Source organism: Suricata suricatta, chromosome 14 (assembly GCF_006229205.1).
Source record: "Suricata suricatta isolate VVHF042 chromosome 14, meerkat_22Aug2017_6uvM2_HiC, whole genome shotgun sequence".
Taxonomy (NCBI): domain Eukaryota; kingdom Metazoa; phylum Chordata; class Mammalia; order Carnivora; family Herpestidae; genus Suricata; species Suricata suricatta.
Genome location: NC_043713.1, coordinates 77,186,665 through 77,209,446, shown reverse-complemented (window position 1 = coordinate 77,209,446; position 22,782 = coordinate 77,186,665). Strand labels below are relative to the sequence as shown.

The following is a 22,782-nucleotide window of genomic DNA, read 5'->3' as shown; positions in this document are numbered from 1 at the left end:
TCACAGGAGACAAAAGCTGTCACTATCAGTCCAGGAGCTAAGACCTTTCATAGAAGATAGTATAGATTGTGACATAATCGAAATCAGTAAATATGTCTTGTTCATCTTTGAATAGGGGTATATGGCACACTAGAAGCACTCAAAAAAAAAAAAAGAAGAAGTTTGACAAACAGGTGATCCTCAACTGAAAAAAACTATCACCAATAGGAAAACGGACAGATTCAAGAGTGGATTTTCCATCAAAAACTTCCTTCTGTTTCCAAAAATGACTATTAACACCTTAAAATAAAAATTTCAATGGCTAAATATAACATGGTCAAGAAGAATACTACAAATAGGTGTCCTTCAAATATAAATTATCACATATATTGATAAAACTACTACAAACAAACACCAACAAAATCAAGCAACTATGTCACTATGATCCAGAGAAACAGGAAAAGAAAAATGACAGCCCTATTCTGACATGGTAGGATGTAGGATATCAACATAGGTATTTTTAAATATGGTATAATAAAAAATATATGTAGTTGAACTTAGCTCTAAATTTTATTTTAATTTTCAGAATTACCTAGTGTATTGCTTTGGAGTTCAGTCTCAAAGAACAATTTGCCCTGTGACTCTGATTTTGCCACTAACAGACAGGCGCCACAGGGACTGAGCTAGTCTCTCCAATCCAGGTCTTGTTTAATATATTTATCTCTATGGGACGTCTCTGTGGAACAGTCATTACTAGTTGCCAACATCTATCTGAACAGATAACAAATTTAGCTTCTAGAGTTTTCAAAGTGAACATGGAAGTCTACCACACGAGATAAAAAGTGAAAACTTGATTATATGAAAATACAGAAGTATCTTCACATAGAGATATATTAGCTACTGCCTCTCCCAGAAAATAAAAAAGAATATTAAGACTCCAAAGGCAAGAAAGGGTGGAGAGGGTAGGGGATCAGTGAGCTCAGTGGCTCTGACTGTGGTATGTATAAGGAACTGAGAACTGAGAATAATGAGGGCAAGTTTCTTGAATCTGTTTAATTAAATGCCTAGAATGCAAGAAAACCATTCTACATACACTGCCCTATCATTCCTCAAATCCTTAAGTTTTGGAATAGGTCAATTACATTAGCTCCTACTACATTTTTCTTAATTAGGCAAATTTTTATTTAAGCATCAGAAAACACAGGTACAGAAAAATGCAAGTATGGTAAGAATACAACTCAACTTATTTTCACAAAGTGAACACATCTGTGTAACTAGTATACTTTCCCTCCCCAGCCAAACCATCACCATCACTCAAAATTCAAAATATAATCAATTGTCCAGAACCCTCACCCTCCCCCATCATGGCCTCTCCCTGGCATTATCTCCCAACAAGTGTATCTACTATCCTAACTTCTATTACCACAGATTAGTTTGTCTATGTTTGTACTTACACAAATATAAGAATTCCACTTCGAAAGAAAACAGTTCTCAAGACCATGATAGCAATTCAAAATCTTTCAAACCCTAACTATCCAGTCTCAGATGGTGTTAAGATAAAGATAAATTCTCAGGTAAAGACAAATCCTTGCATAATTTATGCCCATTTTTATGGCCACTCATCTGTCTTCCCAATGTAATTCTTGTTCCCTCCATGCACATCACTTTGCCTAAAATTCCATCATCTCACATGAAAATTTCTCAAGTAATGATACTTAGCATAATTTCAAAATTGCCTTCTCTAGTGATACTAACTTGGTACCCAACCATACAATTCTTACTATATTTAATAGGCCTCTTTCATTACTGATTATCTCCCTGAATAACTAATTTTATGTTACTAAAAACACACAGAAAGAAAAATCTGTCATAAAAAAATACATCAAAAGAGTTCATTATCATATTTAAATGAAAGCCAGTGTCAAGAAAAGTATTTACTAACACTAACTTAAATTTTATAAAAGTATTTCCTTTACTGGAATTCCCAAGACAGAATTAATAGGGGACACAGAATTTTCAGAGTTAGTTCCACAGATCTGTGTTACATTTATGATGGCTAGCTGTTCTAGTGCTCTTGGGTCCACAACCAAAACCTTCGATAAAAGATTTCATAGTCAACTATTTTCAGAAATCTAATTTTATACAATTTGACAAAGAATTCTAATTTCTGCACAGTTTAGAAGTACTAAAGGCCTAACTCACAGGGCAAATTGTTCTTTGAGACTGAACTCCAAAGCAATACACTAGGTAATTCTGAAAATTAAAATAAAATTTAGAGCTAAGTTCAACTACATAACTACAAAAGGCTAAGCAGTCCTTTGAAAGGAAAAATATCAATTTCTCACCTTGGGTTAAAAGTATCCAACACACAAACAGAAGAATAGGATCGTACCTTTCTTAATAGCAAAATAAACTTTAATCCTATGACACATTAAACCACTCTTAAAATCCACTTACACTGTCTTTACATCACAGTTAGGAATAGAGTCCTTCCTTCTTTTCTTCCCACTAGCCTCTTAAGAAAGGACAGTGCATTAATCAACCTTGTAGTACCTAGCACATACTAGGAATTCCAAACGTGTTATGCCGAATCGAACTCAATATTCACTTGTAAAATATTTTGCCTGCATTGCATTTGGAAGACACTTTGAAATGAGAAATAAACCTAACTCATCTTTTTCTTAAGTGGGCTCTGAATATAAAGAACTTACCAGGGACTATATAGTTTTGTTCTCTGCTGGCAAATCAATCTTTATAAGAATGAAGTTTGTGAAATGAAACAATGTTTTGCACTACCCATTTTGAAAGTGTATTCTTATTTCCTCCCCAGAAGCTACATTTTTAAAATATACCACATATTGTTTGTATACAATAAAAGTAAAGGGGGCATACATGCAGAACACAACTGGAAAGGTAATGAACTAGGGCTATGTTTAAGTCCAGCCAAAGCTGTTTTAGAAGTTTTTCCAACAGGGGCGCCTGGGTGGCTCAGTCGGTTGAGCGTCCGACTTCAGCTCAGGTCATGATCTCATGCTTGTGGGTTCGAGCCCCACGTCGGGCTCTGTGCTGTCAGCTAGCTCAGAGCCTGGAGCCTGTTTCTGATTCTGTATTTCCCTCTCTCTCTGACCCTCCCCTGCTTGTGCTGTCTCTCTCTGTCTCTCAAAAATGAATAAAAAAACAAAACAAATTAAAAAAAAAAAAAAAGTTTTTCCAACAAAAGACTTAAAAATCTCCACACAATTCTCTAAAAGGGTATTTTGATGACAAAATACTACAGATTATATCCTTTTTTCCTAACTCATATTACAATACAGAATTTTAATATAAAACTGCTTCTGCCTATATTTAAAAGACCAAAAAATGATGTTATGTGTAGGGGTTAAGGATAACTGGGAAGGCATCTCAAGGTCAAATGATGGTGCCAGATGATGTGAACATGGACATAACTATTGGAAAATGCAACAGGAGATGAGAGTGGAAGAAAGAAAAGGGAGAAGGGAGGCAAAACCAAAGGGGGGTTAAAATCTTGAAGTATAACCACAGATGGAAATGATCAGTCTCCACGTGGCAGTCTGTTTACCCAGCTAAACCAGTGATATTCTGAATCTATGGCCATATCTATTTAAAAGAGTTTAAGCAATTACCTGAGATCCCAATGACATTTCAGTAAGTACACAAAAGATGCTGGCCACATCTCTTAACTATCATGATGTCCTTCACGTGAGCAGCTCTATAATCCAAGAAACTTACTTTGTGGCTTTTTCCATTCTGTATGGTTGCAATAGGGTTTCCCCCAGTTTTTGTGGCTTGGCCACACTGCCCAATCTGGTGCTGTTTACAACAGAAGACTCTTAATTACTACTACTGGCTATCTGTGGAACGGAGCTGCAGTAAGAGGAAAACAAAGCCAAAAAAGCGAGGCTTACTAAGTGGCAAGGACAAAAATATTCTCTGGAAAGAACAAATGGTTAGACGTACCCAAATTCAAGAGAAAAAGAATGAAAAACAATTTTTAATAAGGCCACTGCTTATCAAGAGAAAGATGTTATGTGCTGAATAAGTCTATAAAGATTAGAGCAGATTACGTCAGGCTGGAGTGCTGTTGGGTCAGGAAATTTCTAAAACGCCAGTGTTTTCAGTGTCAATTACCACAGAGCAAAGGCAAACTACTCACCTGTCTACTGCTTCCTCTTTCTCTCATGACCTCACTTCCAACTTTCACTAAGGAAAGTAACTAAAAAATAATTTCTACAGACTCCCAACATTACATCTACCCAAATACGAGACCCTGGGGCTCTCTTCTACCACCATAAAGCGTTGGTACTCAACCTGGAGCAATTTTTACATCTGAGGGACATTTGGCAAATCGCAGAAACATTTTTGATTGTCAAGACTGAGGGGAGAGGAGTATATTACTGACATCAAGTGGGTCAAGGCCAGAGATGTGGCTAAACTTCCTACAGTGCACAGGAAAGCTCCCCGAACATGGCTTAGCTGGCCTACAGTGTCAACAGTGCGACGATGGAGACACCCTGGCAAAGATGACTTATCCAGGCTCCCTTCCACAGCAAGTCCCAGAGGATGCACCAGACTCCTCTTGCTCCCAACGCCTACAGGACACAGGCCACCAAGTCTCATGGCTTGCTATTAACATCAATCAATTTGTGTGCAATAAAAAGTAGAACCTTAATTACATGGATCTAATAGAATTTTATTTAAAGTAGTATGTATTTTAACATTCCTAAGTACTAATCAAATCTAAAGGGCTAATCAAGGCTGTAACAGTTCCACTTTACCATGTAACTATATGTGGAAGAAATTTCTGAAGAACCTGGAGACTATCTTTTTTAAATAAAGACTTTATTTTTAAGTAATCTCTACACCCAACCTGGGGCTCGAACTTACAACCTCAAGTTCTACTGACTAAGCCAGCCAGACATCCCTAGTGCTTTCTTAAATAAAAACATTCACCTTAAAATCTTATCTGTATACTTCATTTATAAACGTTCTTCCTTAAAAAAAAAAAAAAAGTTACAATCTAACTTTAAAAACATTTTCTCATTCAAGCATTTGGTTTTCTGTTTAAGAATACGCATTTTACTGGGGGCGTCTGGCTAGCTCAGGTGGTTAAGCGTCTCTCTCTTGATTCCAGCTCAGGTCATGATCTCAAGGTTCCTGAGTCCGAGCCATGCACAGGGCTCTGCAGTGGCAGAGCAGGGCCTGCTTGGAATTCTCTCTCCCTCTTTCTGCCCCTCCCCTGCTCACACACATGCAAGCGCTCTCTCAAAAGTATACAAACATTTAAAAGAAGAAGAAGAAGAATATGCCTTATATTGGTTAAACCAAAATTTCCTTTGCACATCATCCAACTAGAAACTGGCAACTTAGGCCACAGGAATACAAAGCACTCCCATGTCATCACGAATTACACCGTAAAACAATCACTTCCTGAAACCAAAGTCTTAGGTAAAATAAGGTTTGTTAGAGAATACAACATGGGGAAAAGATTACATTTCTATAAACTGTGGGGGGTTTTTTCATTAGAGCACTAGAAACTCTAATCTGAAAACAAACTTTTATGGGGGAAGGGAGGCATTTTTAAACATACTCCTACTACCAATACTAAGACCTAAAATCGTATTTCAAATTGCTATAAGCTGATGAACTTCCAGGAAGTGGGAAACTCGGAGAGTTTATAACCTACAGGCCCCACCACGTTTCCTATCCCTCACTCCCATGCCTTCTTCCAGGTTAATCCTCATGGCTGCTCAGTAGCTCACTGCAGTCCCCGCCTGCAGAAACCCTCCTCTCCCTCGCATCTCATTTCCTTGTATACTCTGGCAAAACCCTGGTTCATTTCAGCTCCACACCTATAACCAGTGCCTGAGACTGTGCAGTTAAATGTGAGGACAAAAGCCCACCCCACACAGACTGGTCTTAGTTTAAATTCAAAACCACAACTTAAGTGGGCTCTTGGCATTGTGCAGACAATTAAATCATGTTTCCCAAGGCCCTCACTTTCCCACTCTCCTGGCAGCCTCTTTCTTTTACTCTCCATAGACCTCTGACACCTCTTTCTCCATCTTAGCTCTCAAGTGATGACCTTGCCTCTTTTTTCAATGACAGTCAGAAAGAGAAATTCCACATTCCACATCTGCTACCTATCTGTCTTCTCTTCCATTACTACACATGGCATGTCCCTGCTCTCATCTAAAGCCAAACCCTCATTTCTGTATAGCTGCTATCTTCCACAGCTTACTGAAGAACACTGCTCCCGCAAATTCTACCCATCCTCTCTGGCAATGTCTATTTCTCATTCTCTACTACATCATACCCAACATATAAAATATGTTTTAAAAAAGCTGAAGGGAGAAGCACAGAAGCATAAGTACCTTCTCATAAACTTAGAGATCCACAAAACCAATGTGAAATGTGGAAACCAATGGACTCCCAACAAACTCATCCCACCCAGAAATCTGGGCCATTATTCAAGGACCATGTCTTAATAAAATCCCCCCACCTACCCCCAAAGCTTCTGCACTTTCAGAGCAGTCATCACCCTAACATGCAGAACTCTAAGTACTACAGAAAGATATGTATGTGCGTCTCCTCTCTTGAGATTCTAACTGCACTGAGGTCACAGATAGTGTTTTAGTAACTACATACTGCATAGCACAGAGCAGACAGGCAGTGAAAGTTCATCAAAGGAAGAAATGAATGAATTACTGCATACATTACTTGTAGTCTAAATTTGAAAAAAATGTGACCAAATATTTGTTGGAAGAAAAGCAGATATAAGTATATTACGACCACCTTTTAAAAAGATCACAAGTTCTGAAAGTAACAGGAGACTGCACCTGACAATAGTTTATAATAACTACTAGGCTGTATATAAATATGGGGAACTAAATTCACAGTGGTTAAAATTCTGTAGATTATAACTGTGCCAAAAATTCTGAAATTCTGACAAACTATGCTACGGGCAAACAAATACTGTAATAGAAATTTTATATGAAACCATACATAAGCAACTTCTTCAGTGTTACTTAGATATAAGACTGGGAGACTACATTTTAAAATGCAAATGTTTAAGTCAATCTGCAAAACTGAGTAATGTGTAAAAAAGCATTATAAAGCATACCAAATAAAATGACTAAGTATCACCAAGAGCAATTGATTTAAATTACCAAATTCCAAATATCTAAACAGCACCTTATGAATTCCAGAACTGTCAATTCCCAATGTTTATAAACAAACTTGTATTTGGTACTGAAACCCTTATGTCAATTTCATAATACGACCAAAACACCCATTAAGCTGAAATGTCATTTTTCAACTGTAAGACAATCCACAGGATTCATAATTTCTGAAAGTTTACTTTATTTCTGTTTAAAAATTCATAGGAACCAATGAAATCCAACAGCACTACTTTTTTAGTGTAAGGAAAAGGGAAGGGAAAAAAATCAACCTCAGATTCTTTTCCTAAGTGGGTTACAAATTCTCCTCGTGCAAAAATAAGGCAGTGTGTGTCTATGTGTAGATGATCCAAATAAATAAAGACCTTCCTTGACAAATATTTGAGAGAATCGTCCTTGAGATAACTGGGTTAGGACAAGATTCCAAGGTTTGTAACATTGCAATGAGTAGAAGCCAGCAAAATGCCAAATATGGTGCCAAATATGGTTTACAGACCACCATGCCAATTCCCCTTAAGCCTCATTTCAGAAGGATTACCGCCTACAATCTAACCTACTATGCCACTACATCAGTCCCAGGTCCAAAGAACTAACTAAACAAACATGGGGTTTCAACAAATGTGCTCTTGATCAGCTACAGAGAACACACTGAAGAAGGTGATTCTATGTTCAGCAAGTCAAATGCCCTCTGGTAAGGTTGCCACAATCTTCAATTAAACCTTAAACTTTCAGGATAATTACAATCAGTCTGCAGGAAACGTGGTGGAAGACACTTTATTTCAATATTAAATAATGAAATTTAACAGAAGTAAATTAGCAGAGAACACGGACAGTAGGAAAAAGAGAGTTTTTAAAAGTGCATAAAGGTAACTGTATACTTTCAGGAAATGTAGAGTTTGTGCAACAAAGATGAGAGGGATGTTTTCAGCGAAGTGGCAATGATCCAATGTCTCACTTTGAATCAAATCTGTCACTAAAATGAGGTTTTCCAGGAAGCAATAAGAATAATAAAACTTTAGGCTTCAAAGAAATGCAGCTTAAGACAAAACAAAATCTGTGGCAAACATTCAAAAATCTCAGTAAAGTAACAATAGATCATTTATCCAACTTGAAATCTGAATAATTTCCGGAGATGTCAATTATACCAGACCTCTATCTAAGCTGCACGTCTGAACTACTTTTCTGATGTCAAATATTCACGCACACACACAAAATCAATACAAGCCATTATTTTGATTTAAATCACATATCTAAAAACCATTAACTATTTATCACTTGAATTGACATTCTCGGTTTTACAAGAGAACTAAAAGTTGTTCCTATTAAAGTTTCAATACTATGTAAGGCTCATGTGACAATTACTACCAAATATTTATGACCCATGCCAGTTAGAAATATTATTGTGCATGGTGGTAGGATTTCTCACAAGGACACAGTGTTTGAGTTTCAAAAGAATACATTGAGGAATATCATCACAGAACGGACACCAGTGTTAATGAATCACAAAAGGCCTAAAAGCCAGCAAGCACATTCAAAGGACTTGTGTTGTATTACCAGCAGATGGCAACTCATGTAAATGTTATCAAAAATGTACACCAAGAAAATTTAACATACAAACTTCTTTATTCTTAAAGTATTTCATTTGATAAAACTTCCTAACTGGTGAAAACTGGGATTCGGTTTAATCAAAATATGAAAAACTACAAAATGTTTACTCTCCTACAAAGTAGTCACTAGAAAGCATATTACTGGATAACAAAAAGGAACCACTAAAGGCAACAACATCTTTCTTATTTTTAAAAATACAAGAAACCTGTATAACCAATTGGAAAATGAATAACAAGACTCATCACTGTAACACGAGTTCATTTCTGAGGTGTTATTTCCCACACAAATCTTACAAAGGTGTTTCAAAGATCTTTGTCAGGCTAAAACTGTTCTTAGGTTAATACCTTATGAAAAATCTACCGTTTTGATGATTATGACATTTAACAACATGCAGAGTCCAAAATTCATTAGCATACCCATCAAGGCCCTTGGTAATCTGGCCCCATCCTTCCTTTTTGATCTATTACCTATAATTCCTGGCCCTGACCCCTTATTACAAAAATAACAGTTTTGCTGGTCACATATTTGCCTTTCTCCATGCCTTTATTCACTGTATTTCCTTCTCCTGAAATAAGATTTCATTTCAGCAGCTCATCATTTGAAATTCTTCTCTCAAAGCTCCTCATTTTCAAATATTACCTCCTCCACAAAGCATCCCTATTTCTCCCAAGCAGCAATAATCTCTCTTCTGAATTACGACAGCATACTGTAATTATTTCACAAGACATCTTTTTGTATATGTTATTCTTAGTTACATATATTAATAGGTCTTCTCCCCCTTACCTGAGTGTTCTGTGACCAGATCACACCTGCTAACCCAAAAGAAGCAGTAAACTATAAAACCCCAATCCAGAAGAGATTAGATAACAAGTTTAAAGAAAGAAGCAAAGTCTTCCTACTCACCCCCAGAAGGTGGGGGGTAGGTACTTACATTCCTATGCCTGCATTTTCATTCCTGTTTATTGGCATTATTGCACAGTACATTTTTTTTCCAGGAAAATATCTCAATTGTCACAGAAATCCTGAGTTAGACATGTGATACCAAGCCCATTATACAGCTGAGGAAATTAAATCACAAATGATTAATAACCCATTACAAGGTCATTCATTATAGCAAGAACGTAGAAAGCCCGGTGCTAGATCTAGTCCAAGTGTTGTGATACCGGCCTACTGCTTTTGTTTCACTACCCTGTCTCTGGATTATCAGCAGCAAAACTACAACACAAAACTCAGAGAAAGGGTGGACAGATGAAAGAGCAAAGATGCAGTGATAACCTTCATACTTGACTCCAGTTCTAAAAGCCCTCATTAGTGCATCTATGACAGATCTGCTGCTCTTTTCAACAGTAGCCTGGAAAATGTGTTGCTAAGTCCACACTCGTCAATTCAAAATTTTTACACTAATCTAACCCATCTTTTCTATTGCTCTCCAAAACAAACCTGTAGCTTCCAACCAGCTTACTGTAATGCCGCAAACAGTATGTTTATTAGTATCCGATGCTTTGTGTCAGTCTGCTGTTATCACCTTTCTACCCACACTTGTCCTAAGTTTTTTGTTTTCTCCAGGCAAACTGACTTGACGATGCGAGCCCCCAGATTTTAGCCTCCTTTTCTCTATGCAATCACAGTTCACACTTGACTATACGTGCTCTATTTCTCTGCGGAAGTCAATATGAAGTACTGGTTAAAACTACAGACCCTGGAGCCAGACGCCCTTCTCCACCACTTACGTGTCCTTCGGGAGATTGCTTAACTTCTCCACGCCTCAGTTTCCCAATCAATAGAGAGGAAACCAGAGTACAGTCTGTACCTCACGGTAATATTATGATAAAATGAGTTACTATTTAAAAAAAGGGGGGGGGGGGCTTGGACCAATGTAGGACACACAAATTATTCTCCACTGTTAGCTATCACTGTCATTTCTTCCAGTATCATGTTTTGTCTCCTCAGAATTGTTAACTATCCAACAATGCTAAACACCTTGTTTTAATTATAAATTATATTTTCAGGACATGCTTTTAAGTCTTTCCCAAAAAAGTTCAATTTATCAGATATTCTCTAACATCTTTTCTTTTTTAATGCAAAACACTATATGCTAAGATTTTATTTCTAAAATATAGAAAATATAACAATTTTATTTCTAAAATATAGAAAATATAACAATGCTAATCATAGGGGACGTATAATGGTGAATATCTACTACATTAAATGTGGAATCTGTACTGATCCAACTGTTCCATTTAATCAAATACCAAGAGTTCCTCTGACTTTAACAGCTCTTTCCCAGAGAAAGAGAGAGTGCCTGCTAAAAGATCTTAATAATCCATAGGGCCTGCAGAGTATAGCTTTTTTTCTTTTTCTTTTTTAAGCTAAAAAAAGGCTTTTCCTCTTAACAGAAATCAATGAAGAGCCTCTTGAACACAGCAAGAAGATCAGGTTGATTTTAACTATGATGTAAATCCCTGCAGAATTTTAGAATGCCAACAATAGTGTCACTTTTCTCATTCACTGAATTTTTTCCAGGTTTTCAGGACTATTGTAATCTGTATAATTTTATTAACTCCTTACGAGTATTACATTTTACATAATATAATTAACAAAGTATTAACTCCTTACCAGTATTACATTTTACATAATATAATTAACAAAGTAAAGAAATCACTCATATCACAGCTGCTATTATTAGTCTAGAAGAGAAAATTCTAAACATGAAGGAAGATATTAATTATGACCAAGACCAATTTCACCTTTTAAAGCCAAGTTTTCTGAGTAGTTTCAAGATAGCTAAGTTTTCAAGTAAAAAAGTAAAGGGAATATAAAAATCAGTGTCCAGATTAAAGGCTATGTTGTTCAAAGATCCTTAATTTTGAACACTTCCAAAACAAAAACAACAGGACTAGTCATGGAAACAGATATTGATCGGAATTCCCATTTTATATAGCCAGCAAACTATACAGATGCCAAGAAGTAAAACAGAATGTAAGTGAAATATTTTTCCTTATCTAGTGAAAGGAAAAATAACTCACTTAATTTTTAATTTTAATTTAAGCATCTTGAGATAATTATACACTCATACAAAGTCGTAAGAAGTGATACTGAAATATCTCCTGCACACTTTATCCAGTGCTCCCCAGTGCTAACTATTTGCACAGCCATCTTAAGATAATGTCTTGTTTCTCCCAGGATACAGAGCACTGCCATCATCACAAGGACCCCTCGCGTCCCCCTTTGAAGAGCCGTGTTAACGTCCCTCCCCACCTGAATTCCTGGCAACCACTAACCTGCTCTGTACGTCTATAATTAAGTCGTTTCAAGAACGTTGTATGAATGGACTCATACAGCATGTAACTTTTGGGATTCACCTTTTCACTCAATATAATTCTCTGGAGACTCAACCAGGCTGTTGTGCGTCCTTTTTCTGAACCAGTAGGTATGCCACAGCATGGATCTATTTAGTTTTAACCTTCCACATGTTGAAGGACATCTGTGTTATTTCCAATGTGGGGCGTTTATTAATAAAGATGCCACCAACACGGGCATACAAGTTTCCGTGTTTATAGGTCTAGGACCCGTGCCCAGGAACGCATGCAGGGCTGTGTGCCAGGCGGCTGCACAGTAAGTTGCTGTTGTGCCGAACTGTTTATTGTACAGGGGCTGTACCATTTTACAGTCCCACTAGCAACACATAATTGATCCTGTCTCTCCACCTCCTCTCCAGCATTTGGAGATGTCACTGTTTATTTGAGCCATCTTGACAGGTATGTAGTAATAACTGGTTGTAATTAATTAATTTGCATTTTCCTAACAAGCTAATAATGTTGAACATCTTTTAATATGTGTATTTGCCTTATGTATTTGTCTCTTCATGTCCTTTGGCCATTTTTTAAAGTTTATTTACTTTGAGAAAGAGTGAGCAGGGGAGGGACAAAGAGAGAGGAGAGAAAGAATCCTAAGCAGGCCCCCTCACTGTGAGCACGAATCTTGATGTGGGGCTCAAACCCATGAACTTTAAGACATGACCTAAGAGCCAATCGCTTAAATGACTGAGTCACCCAGGAGTCATTTGGTCATTTTCTAGTTGGACTCTTTAGGTTTTTATTACTGAGCTTTGAGAAATCTTTACATATGTTAGATACTACCTCTTCATCACATACAGGGTTTACGAATACTTTCTTACACATTAGCTTTTTTCTCTTCATCCTCTTAAATGAGGTACCTGCAGAGTGCAAGTTTTAAATTTTGATAATCAATATATATTCCTGAAAAAGAATGCATGCACATGGGGGAAGGGCAGAGAAAGAGGGGAGAGAATCTCAAACGGGTTCTGCACTGACAGCTCAGTTCTCACCAACCGCGAGATCATGACCTGGGCCAAAATCAAGAGCCAGATGCTTAACCAACTCAGCCACCGAGGCGCTCCAAGGTAGTTTTTTTTTTTTAAAGGTTTAATAGTCAGTAATACAATTCATGAAAGAAGGCAAAAAAAATAATAATACATTTATAGGGCTATGGAAAAGTTGTGCCTATTGCCTTTGTAGGGTGAGTCCCTTACGCATTCTCCTTTCAGTGACCTTAGTAGGCAGGCATACTTGATTCCCAAATGACAGAACATAATAAAATGTTTTTTTTAATGCTTTTATTTATTTTTGAGAGAGAGAGTGAAAGAGAGTGAGAGAGAGAGAGAAAGAGAGAGAGCAAGCGAGCGAGCATGAGCAGGGGAGGGTCAGAGAGAAAGGGAGACACAGAATCCGAAGACAGGCTCCAGGCTCTGAACTAGCTGTCCACACAGAGCCTGACACGGGGCTCAAACCCACAAACTGTGAGATCATGACCTGAGCCGAAGTCGAACACTTAACAGACTGAGCCACCCAGGCACCCCAATAAAATACTTTTTAAAACAAGTATACCAAAATTTGAAAACTGCTAGCACAGTTGGAGAAAACTTAACTGTCTAATATATACATTAGTTATTTCTGCCTTAGAAATAAACAAGGGATGCCTAGGGGTTGCTCAGTCAGGTCAGCTTCCAACTCCTGATTTTGGCTCAGGTCATAATCTCACAGCTGTGGGATCAAGTTCCACCTTGAGCTCCACACTCATTGTGGAGCCTGCTCATGATTCTCTCCCTTCCTCTTCCTCTGCCTCTCTCTCCCACTCGTTCACTCTCTCAAACAATAAAATTAAGCAAATAATTTAAAAATAAATAAGGATTTCCACCTGTTTAGTCTAAAGGAAAATAAACCAAAGAATAAGCAAAAAGAAATCAAATGCAAAAATAAAACTGGTAAGAACAGAAACGGAAATTAGAAATTAATCTCACTTAAACATATTTAAGAAGAGAAAACTAAAAGTTAACACTAATAAAAGGTTTAATTATGTATGACTTCATAGGACTTCTTCTAGGAATGCAGAACTGTTCTTCCTTAATTATATCAGATATATTTGGAATACGAATACACCAAAGTATTAAATTTGTGTTACAAACCCACTCAGGAAACTGGACAGTTCAAGATTCCCCAATTTCCAAAACTGTGACAAGTAATGGGAATAAGAAAAAATTAAGTCTTATTTCTATATTCTAACATTAAAATAAATAGTTTTTAAACTAATTTCTCTTTTAAACAATCAGACACCTTTTTTCAATGTAGTAAAAGTTTTATGGTCACAATGCATTGTCTTTATTTTGTAATCAAAATACATTTTTTTCAGGAATACTCTAGTGATTCATCACTTACACATTAACACCTAGTGCCCATCCCAATAAGTGCCCTCCTTAATGGCCCTCACCCCTTTAGCCCTTCCCCCCACCCAACACCCCTCCAGCAACCATCAGTTTGTTCTCTGTATATAGAAGTCTGTTGTGGTGTGCCTCCTATAGTGCTTTGTCTTAGAATCGTAAAACTTATGGGTTTAAACTTATGTTAGCACAGATATCAATTAAACATAGGCCTACAGAGGCGCCTGGGTGACTCAACTGTTTGAGCAAGCATCTGACTCTTAGTTTTGGCTCAGGTCTTGATCTCAGGGTTGGTGAGATCAAGCCCCGCCTTGGCCTCTGAGCTAACTATGTGGAGTCTGCTTGGGATTCTCCTTCCTTCCCCATCTCTTTGCTCCTCCCCACCCTCCATTCTCACACACACTCTCTTAAAAATACAGAAACCTTTTTTAAAAGATAAAAATAAGCCTACATGTTAATTTATTGTTTTAGAAATAACTTGAAATGTGAGCTAATTATTTTTCAATATTTTTTCAAAAAATTGTCAAGTAGTACATCTAAATACATTATCGAATCTAGTCAAGATGATTCAATGTCAAATTAGAAATCTAAGAAAAAAGAAAAACCCCAGCTCATCCTCACAACTGCAGAATTCCTAATACCTTATAACCAGAGTCCCCAAAGGAAAGGAAAAAGTACAAAGAAATGAAAAATGAAAAATAGCCTACTCCTCAGGAGAAGGAAATCACCATGGGAATGGTAATAACAATCAGAAAGTGCCTCTAAGTCCAAAGGAGAGACACAATTCACAAGGAAAATAACTTGACAAGTATCTCATTTTTAAAAATAAATAAATAAAACTCGTAATAGTGAATAGAAATGAGAAGCTTTTGAAAACTTAAAGATCATTACTTAAAGTAATTAGCAAATAGACACTACCATAGTTCAATTTCATTACTACAAAGCTCATATTAACTTTCTAGCCTTCCAACAACTTATAAGACTTCAAATAACCAGAACCAAAATAAGAACACGAAAGCAGAATCTTTTCTACACTCCATCTTTTTTACAAAGAGAGTTGTAAATGACAAAAGAAGGGAAGAGGAAGGAACTTAAGGAATGAGAGAAGAAAACCCCGTCTGTACCAACACCCCTATTTCTTTTTAAGTACAAGATGATTCCTAATCATTAGAGAGATAATAAAAATGATTCAATTTAAGACTACTTCATATGTAAATCTTCAACCCATCTGATCAAAGTCACTTTCAATAAGTTGAAAAGTACTTCAAAAATATAAGGCCCACGAAGTAAAATAAATTTTGGCTGAACTGCACAAGGGCAAAAATTTACATGTTATAAGAAGATTTTAAAATAAATCAGAGTGTTTATTTTAGTATAACTAAAGTATAACTGAGAATATAATCAACTAGAACCATTCTATTTTTTTAATTAATTTACTCATAATTAAAGATAAAACTCAGGACTTCCAGTCAAGATGACATCAAAAATTGTTCTGAACACCCACCTTGTTGCATATACACAGCAATCAATAGATAAAATACAGAAAGAAAATTGAAGAGGGATAGCTAAGGAAAAATCTTTTTAATTTAAAAATAAAAGGCATGGCTACACTTTAAAAAAAAGACAAACACTTCCACCAAACAGAAACCCACAACAGTAAGATGGGCTGAAGCTGTGAGCCTGCTAGATCTGATTTTAGAAGAGTCCCAGGGAGGTCTACACTTCAGACCTTTTGAGAACAGGAATAAAAAATGCCCACCCAGGACGAGAAACCAGAGTCAAATTCGGACTGAAAAAGAACCACTGCTAACAGCTGCCCAGAGGTTAAGTAAGCTGTGTGCATGGGAAGTGCGACTTTTAAGCCGAGCACCTAGAAAAGTTAGGCTACACACGACATAACATGTAGGGCCTCAGCCACATCCCTCAGTCGCTAGCCAGGAGTACAAAGATACACCCAATATCACAGAGGGGCAGGTGCTCCAACCTGCCAATCTAGGATCTGGTTTTGGATGGGGAGGCCCCGGAAGGGAGAGCCTCTTAAGAACACCTGCAAAACCACTGATAAGAAGGGGCTGGGCAGGGGTGGAGGGAGGGGGATTCTTGACAGTAAGCTTGTACCACAACATAGGAAGAACACTAGTAAGAAAGTCTACAAATACAGCAACCAAAATATGCAATCCCTCCAATCAAAACAGAATCAGAAAAGTCTGGAAGATGTCTGCAAATAGTATGTTTAATAGTTCCTAAAAACTAAACATAAGAAAATTTATTAAATTTCTTTTATAAAAGGATAAAAACCATGAAACAAGCAAAAGTGAAAAAGATTAGAAAGGTGGAAATAAGAAAATCAATTTAGAAAGCTTGAAAATAATTTTTTGAAATTTGAAATGAGTACTAAAATTGAAAATTCAACCGAAGGACCAAAGTTTAAACCGGAAAAATTGAAAAGGAATTAAAGAACTAAAATAATGAATTTAACTAGGCTGTGGCAGAGACAAAGAATTTTTTAAAATGCATACTACAAAGAATGGATAAGGAGGTTCCAAGATGTATTGTAACAGCAGTTTCGGAAGAAGCAAAGCAGTGGCAAGAGATTAACCTTACATCTTAAAAGAGAAAACGACACTGAATCACGTATTACCCAGATAGATGAATGTTAAGAAATTTACACAAAGGGAACATTCTAACGTTAACATATAATCTAACTTTCAAGTAGCAAGTAAAAAATACTAACTCATTTAACCTAATTTTAAATTCTATCTTGAAAGGTTTTTGGTTTTGTTTTGTATAGCTCACAGACTACCCATGAACACCACAGAGGTCTTCTGGGTGATTCCACAGAGTAAAGCTGAAATGGAGGGCCAATACCTAAAGTGCAATCACCAGAAAGGTCTAACTGGCCCAGTCTTCAGCTGCAACTCAACAGTCCTTCAAATTCAGTTTCTATACCCAAAGAAATAAGGCAGTAAATAAGAGTGCTTTTCTTTTCAAAACTGTGGTAAAAACTTGGGACTGGGGTAGAAGAATACTAGAAGAGTACATTGCAGAGCTGAGTAACAGAATTCCCAACAAAGTATACAGTTTCTGGTTAACTTAAGTCACATATATAAACCAAAAGCAAAACTAGTGCTATAATATTCAATCAAAAATACCTATTAACTTTTCCTTCTAAATTTAAAATAAGGAGTCAAAGAGGTAATAATGCTGACAAAGGAGGCCAAACTTACACCATAAAGTTTAAGTTCCTTTTTGGTAGGCCAGTTAACTTCAAATTGCTGAAGAATCTATGATTTTATTTGAACTGGTCAAGATACACAACTGGTTAAATTTTGTGTGTTGTAGAGGGAAGACTAGATTAATGAAGCGGCATTAATTTTAGTTTAGGCAGACCTGGCTTCAAACATCTGTATCTTATTTATAATGATTATTATAAAATAATCATTTATTTTGATAGGAATACGTTATCTTTAGAATCTTTCGAAGATACAGAAGAGTTTAAAAAGTAACCACACAAATCAGAAACACAAACTATAAACAGAGTATCAGTTCAGCAACCCTGCAAGAGGAAGTATATTCTTCACTAGTGATAAGCAGCATCTTCACTCTACTTTAGTCTATATCTCCACCCAGGCGATCCATACATTTACCTGGGGCTCTAGTGGATGACAATATGGCCACGGACATGCAGTCTAACTGCAAAAAAGGAACTGTGGACACAGCGGAGGGGCTGGCCTCACTAACTGGTGCAGCTCAGGCAGCATCCATCTGACAGTCGGAGAAACACACCATGTGCTTTTTCAGTTATCTGTAAATGTCAGGGGGGCTTTGGCTGGCTGCCATAAGAAACTCTTATCTCAGTTCTCTGCTTTATCTCTTTGTCCATTCTTCAGTCATTTAGCACAACCACTACTCTATTTTCATCAGGAAGATGTTCTTCAGGGATAAAAATGGGAGCTCCAATTGCTTCAAAAGCAGTTAATTCACCAGCTGCTAGGTAAAATCATAAAAATTAGAAAGCAACACTTTATGATTTTTTAATCAAAGGAGCATAACATTTCAAATTGGCATTTACCACCCAGCAATACACCGGCTTTTATAAAAAGCAAAAAATATATATTTTTTACATGTTCACATAAAAGCAATCACTTTGATAGAAAATTTTTACATAACAGAACACTTACTTAGAAAATGCCTATGAAATCACACCCATTAACAATACGAAATACCTCAATAGTGTTTAAGTATGGCAGATAACCCAAACACAAGTTGTTATGCGTTTCTTTCCTTCCATATACCAAGAATCCAGTCACTTTGATGAATGCCCAAAAAAAAAAAGTATTAAAGAACTAAAATATTAAAAAATAAAGAATTAGGCCTTTTCACCTTTTCTCCCACTTCGGTCTGAAATGTACTCTCCATCTTACATCACAGCCTGGCTTTAATCTGTCTTTCCCTCTCCTCCTGACATAAAACTCAATCTTCAAATAGCCCAAGAGTATTCAAGGTATCCTGTGCATGGCATATACTCACAAACCAAAACCATGCGCTTATGTTATGCTGTCCCCTTTGCGTAGCTTCTCCTTGCTCCCCGTCCAGTGAAATCCTATCTTCTTTAGAGGCAAGAGGTCCCTATGTGCGGAATGCTTCCATCCATAACCAAGTGGAATAAACTGCTTTCACTCCTATGAGCCCATGTAGAAATTCAGGCCCATCTCTGCACACTGAGACTTGTCTGACAGCCTCACTCATGGAGCTGAGGGCCCAAAGTATTTCAACTAGAAAACATCCTGAATGTTAGTTATCGTGGTCATAACTTCATTTGATAGTTAACCTCTCTCTGTGTCAGTCATCCTGCATCCAATACCTCCCCTAGACCAAGAGCTCCTTAAAGGCAGGACCTCAAGAAATACCTCTTACAATCACAGCTCCTCCACATAATAAGCATGCATAAACTGTCTGATGAATAATAAAAACTGAATGCATGAACACACTTTAAGAAAATTAGTAAAATGAATTACAGCTACAGCTTTGGATAAAGACACAGACTCTAAGGAACTTTAAGAGTACAATTACACAAGGTTAAGGTCTCCTACTACCTCTCTTTAGGTCCTTATTCCCACCCTCTCTGCCCCTAGAAACCACCAAAATTTAGGCATCTACAGTTTCATACACTGACTTGGACCCTGTACAGAGGTTACTGTCTGATCCATTCAGAGAAGAAGCCATCATCTACTGATGTGCTGCTCTTCCTCTGTGCGCTAAGCGCCCAGACTGGCCACCCAAGCATCCCCTTCCCCGTGCAGGCCCCTCTGCCCTCTCATCTCTCCCTTATGCTCTCCTCTCCAGGCTCTTACATGAGAGGGTAGACCCATTCTATACAACACCAGCCGCCACTAAAACAGGTGTCATCCTCGAAGCAAGTTTTGATTTTTAGTAGATTTCACAAACATAATCTTAGCCATCTCTATCTAAGAAAAATGAAGAAAAAACTTTACATAAACGTGGCACAGGTTTCACACACTTTATTTTTATGTCAGATGGCTTCCTCTAACAATAAATACCCCCATCTGCAGAACATATGAAGTCCTTATTCAGCGGAACTAAACTTCAAACTGTGTCACCCTTGAGGCTTACAGAAGCTGATCATCTGACTTTTAAGCATTATCTATCAGAAAACACTTTCATCAAATGCCTAAATTTCTACTTTGAATAAGCGTGTAAAAGCACTAGCACAACTGCCCTAAAGCACTTTCAGAAAATAGCTCCCATTTGGTTAAACAGTAATCAAGTTTTAAGACTGGAACCGCCTACTTATTAAATGCTATTTTTTTTAATTCAAACCTGTAACAGGAAAAATAATATTTTGGTCCAGTATCAAATCCTACCCTTGCCCACATCCCCCAAAATAAGGAAATATATCTGCTCTAACATTATACTTGCAACATTTAGGAAACTAATCACCTAAAACGACTATCTTTACACAGTAAAGGGCATTAATTAGAAAATTATACTCCTGAGAAAGTTCAAGACTATATGAGCATTTTCTATCACAGATTGTATCTTCTAAGTAATAACATTTAAATCAGCAGTGAAGCAGAATACTTCGCTGTAGTTCAAATAAAAGAGAAGAAAACAGTTTAAACACCCTATTTAAAGAATCATGTGTGATTAAATTCACTTACTAATGTAAGAATGTTTGATAAAGTGACACAATCCTCTGTCTTTTATAAGTGTCTTATTTCCTTCTGAGACCAGAAAAAAAGCAATGGGAGCCACACGGCAGCCATTCAACATTTCCAAAGCACTTTTGTACTTTTGACAATGTTAACAGTTTCATATATTTCAGTCACCTTTCTCACCACACACTGCATAAATGATGCTACACAAAGACATCAATTACATTCACAATAAATTGTCACGCTTATTAATAAAACACCATTTATAGTTTGGTGAGAGAAACAGGAGAAGAAAAATAAGTTTGCTTATCCGGTCTCAATTGTAAAACTTGTGGGAATTCATTCAACCAGCAATTGTTCAACTATTGCTTAATTACTTAGCAGGCACTGGATTACTAGTGTTAGGACTGTGTATGGAGACTGTCCTCACCACACCTACAGCCACTAGGAGGGAAAGAAACCTAGCAAGCAAACAGTTCCGCTACATAAAACCTATGATAACATAAGTAATACTGATTAAGCACACTTCAAAGGCAGCACCGTCACTGAACCTCAACTGCCTATCAATAAATTTGAGTTGGTTTAATGATTAAAGAGAAATGATGACATAAGCACTAGTCAGCAAGTTAAAGTTTTTGAAATAAAGGGCTGGAGGTAGAGACTATCATAAAAGTTCTTGTTGCACAGTAGACACGATAGCTATTGTCGTTACCAGTTCAAGGAGGGGGCTGCCAAGTACATGGACCCATCATCCTCTGAGCTTAAAATAAAAATCCAATTTGAAGAGACGTTACAAAAGAAGAACAGCCATCCTCAGGATTAACTAGTGAATTCATGTGTGCCTTGGAGGTGCTGGCAAGACCCCACACTGCCACTGACATGGCCTCTGCAAAGAGTACGAGGTCAGGGAGGGGCACCCGGGCAGCTCAGCTGGTTAAGCGTTCGACTCTTGGTTTCCGCTCAGGTCATGATCCCATGGGATGGGAGACTGGAATTCTCTCTCTCCCTCTCTCTCTCTCTCTCTCTGACCCTCTCTCACTTGTACACACTCTCTCTTCACTGCTCTCTCAGAAAATTTTCTAACTTCTAAAAAAATTGTTTAAAAAAGGAAAAGAGTGGGGCACCTTGGTAGCTCAGTCGGTTGAGCATCTGACTTCAGCTCAGATGGTGATCTCACGGTTCGTGAATTCAAGCCCTCCGTCAGGCTCCATTCTGACAGTGCAGAGCCTCCTTGGGATTCTCTATCCTTCTCTCTGCCCCTGCCCCACTCACACTCTCCTTCTCTCTCAAAAATATACAAACATTAAGAGAAAAAGAAAAAGAGAATGAAAAAGAAGCAAAAAGGAAAAGAAAAAGAAAAAAGACAAGCAAAATGAAGCAAAAAGAAAAGAAAGGAAAAGAAAAAAGAAAGTACTGGATCCGCAACACATAATAATACACATCCACCAGTTTGATGCACGAGCCCTTCGGCTTGTCACAGGAGAGTATCTACCTCCACCTAAGTGCCAGTTATCTCTAACATACTCTGTCCCAAATTCAAAATACCACTTAGAAATATTATACACAGGAGGCTTAGAGGAACAAACCTCCACAAGATGTAATCTGAAAAGCATATTTTTATTTTAATACCATATATCTATCATATAAACCCTGCTCATCAAATGTATCCAAATAAGTGCTGGGATAATAAATCAAGAAACCTTGAGATGGACAGGTTTCCCTCACTGAAAACACCATAAGGAAGAGGAAAAGAATAAAAATAGATAATGCAACAGAGAAATAAAAATGATACGTAAATGGATCAACATCATAAAATATTTTTTAAACAGTGACTCCAATATTCTATAAATCTAAATTCTGTGCATAATGAAGGTAACTTTGGTTCAGAGTAGCCAGCGTTATTAACATACTTAATAACACACATGAAGCACAAGAAACCAACCAACATCATCAGGGAAATTCAAATCAAAACCACACTGAGATACCACCTCACACCGGTCAGAGTCGCTAAAATGAACAAATCAAAAGACTATAGATGCTGGCGAGGGTGTGGAGAGACGGGCACCCTCCTACACTGTTGGTGGCA

General features: G+C 37.2%; 1 protein-coding gene across 3 annotated transcripts in view; it reads right to left on the bottom strand.

Moving 5' to 3' along the window:
* Positions 1-22,782, bottom strand: part of MED13L (mediator complex subunit 13L) — a 291,102-nt gene that overhangs the window by 195,926 nt on the left and 72,394 nt on the right. The window lies entirely within an intron of this gene.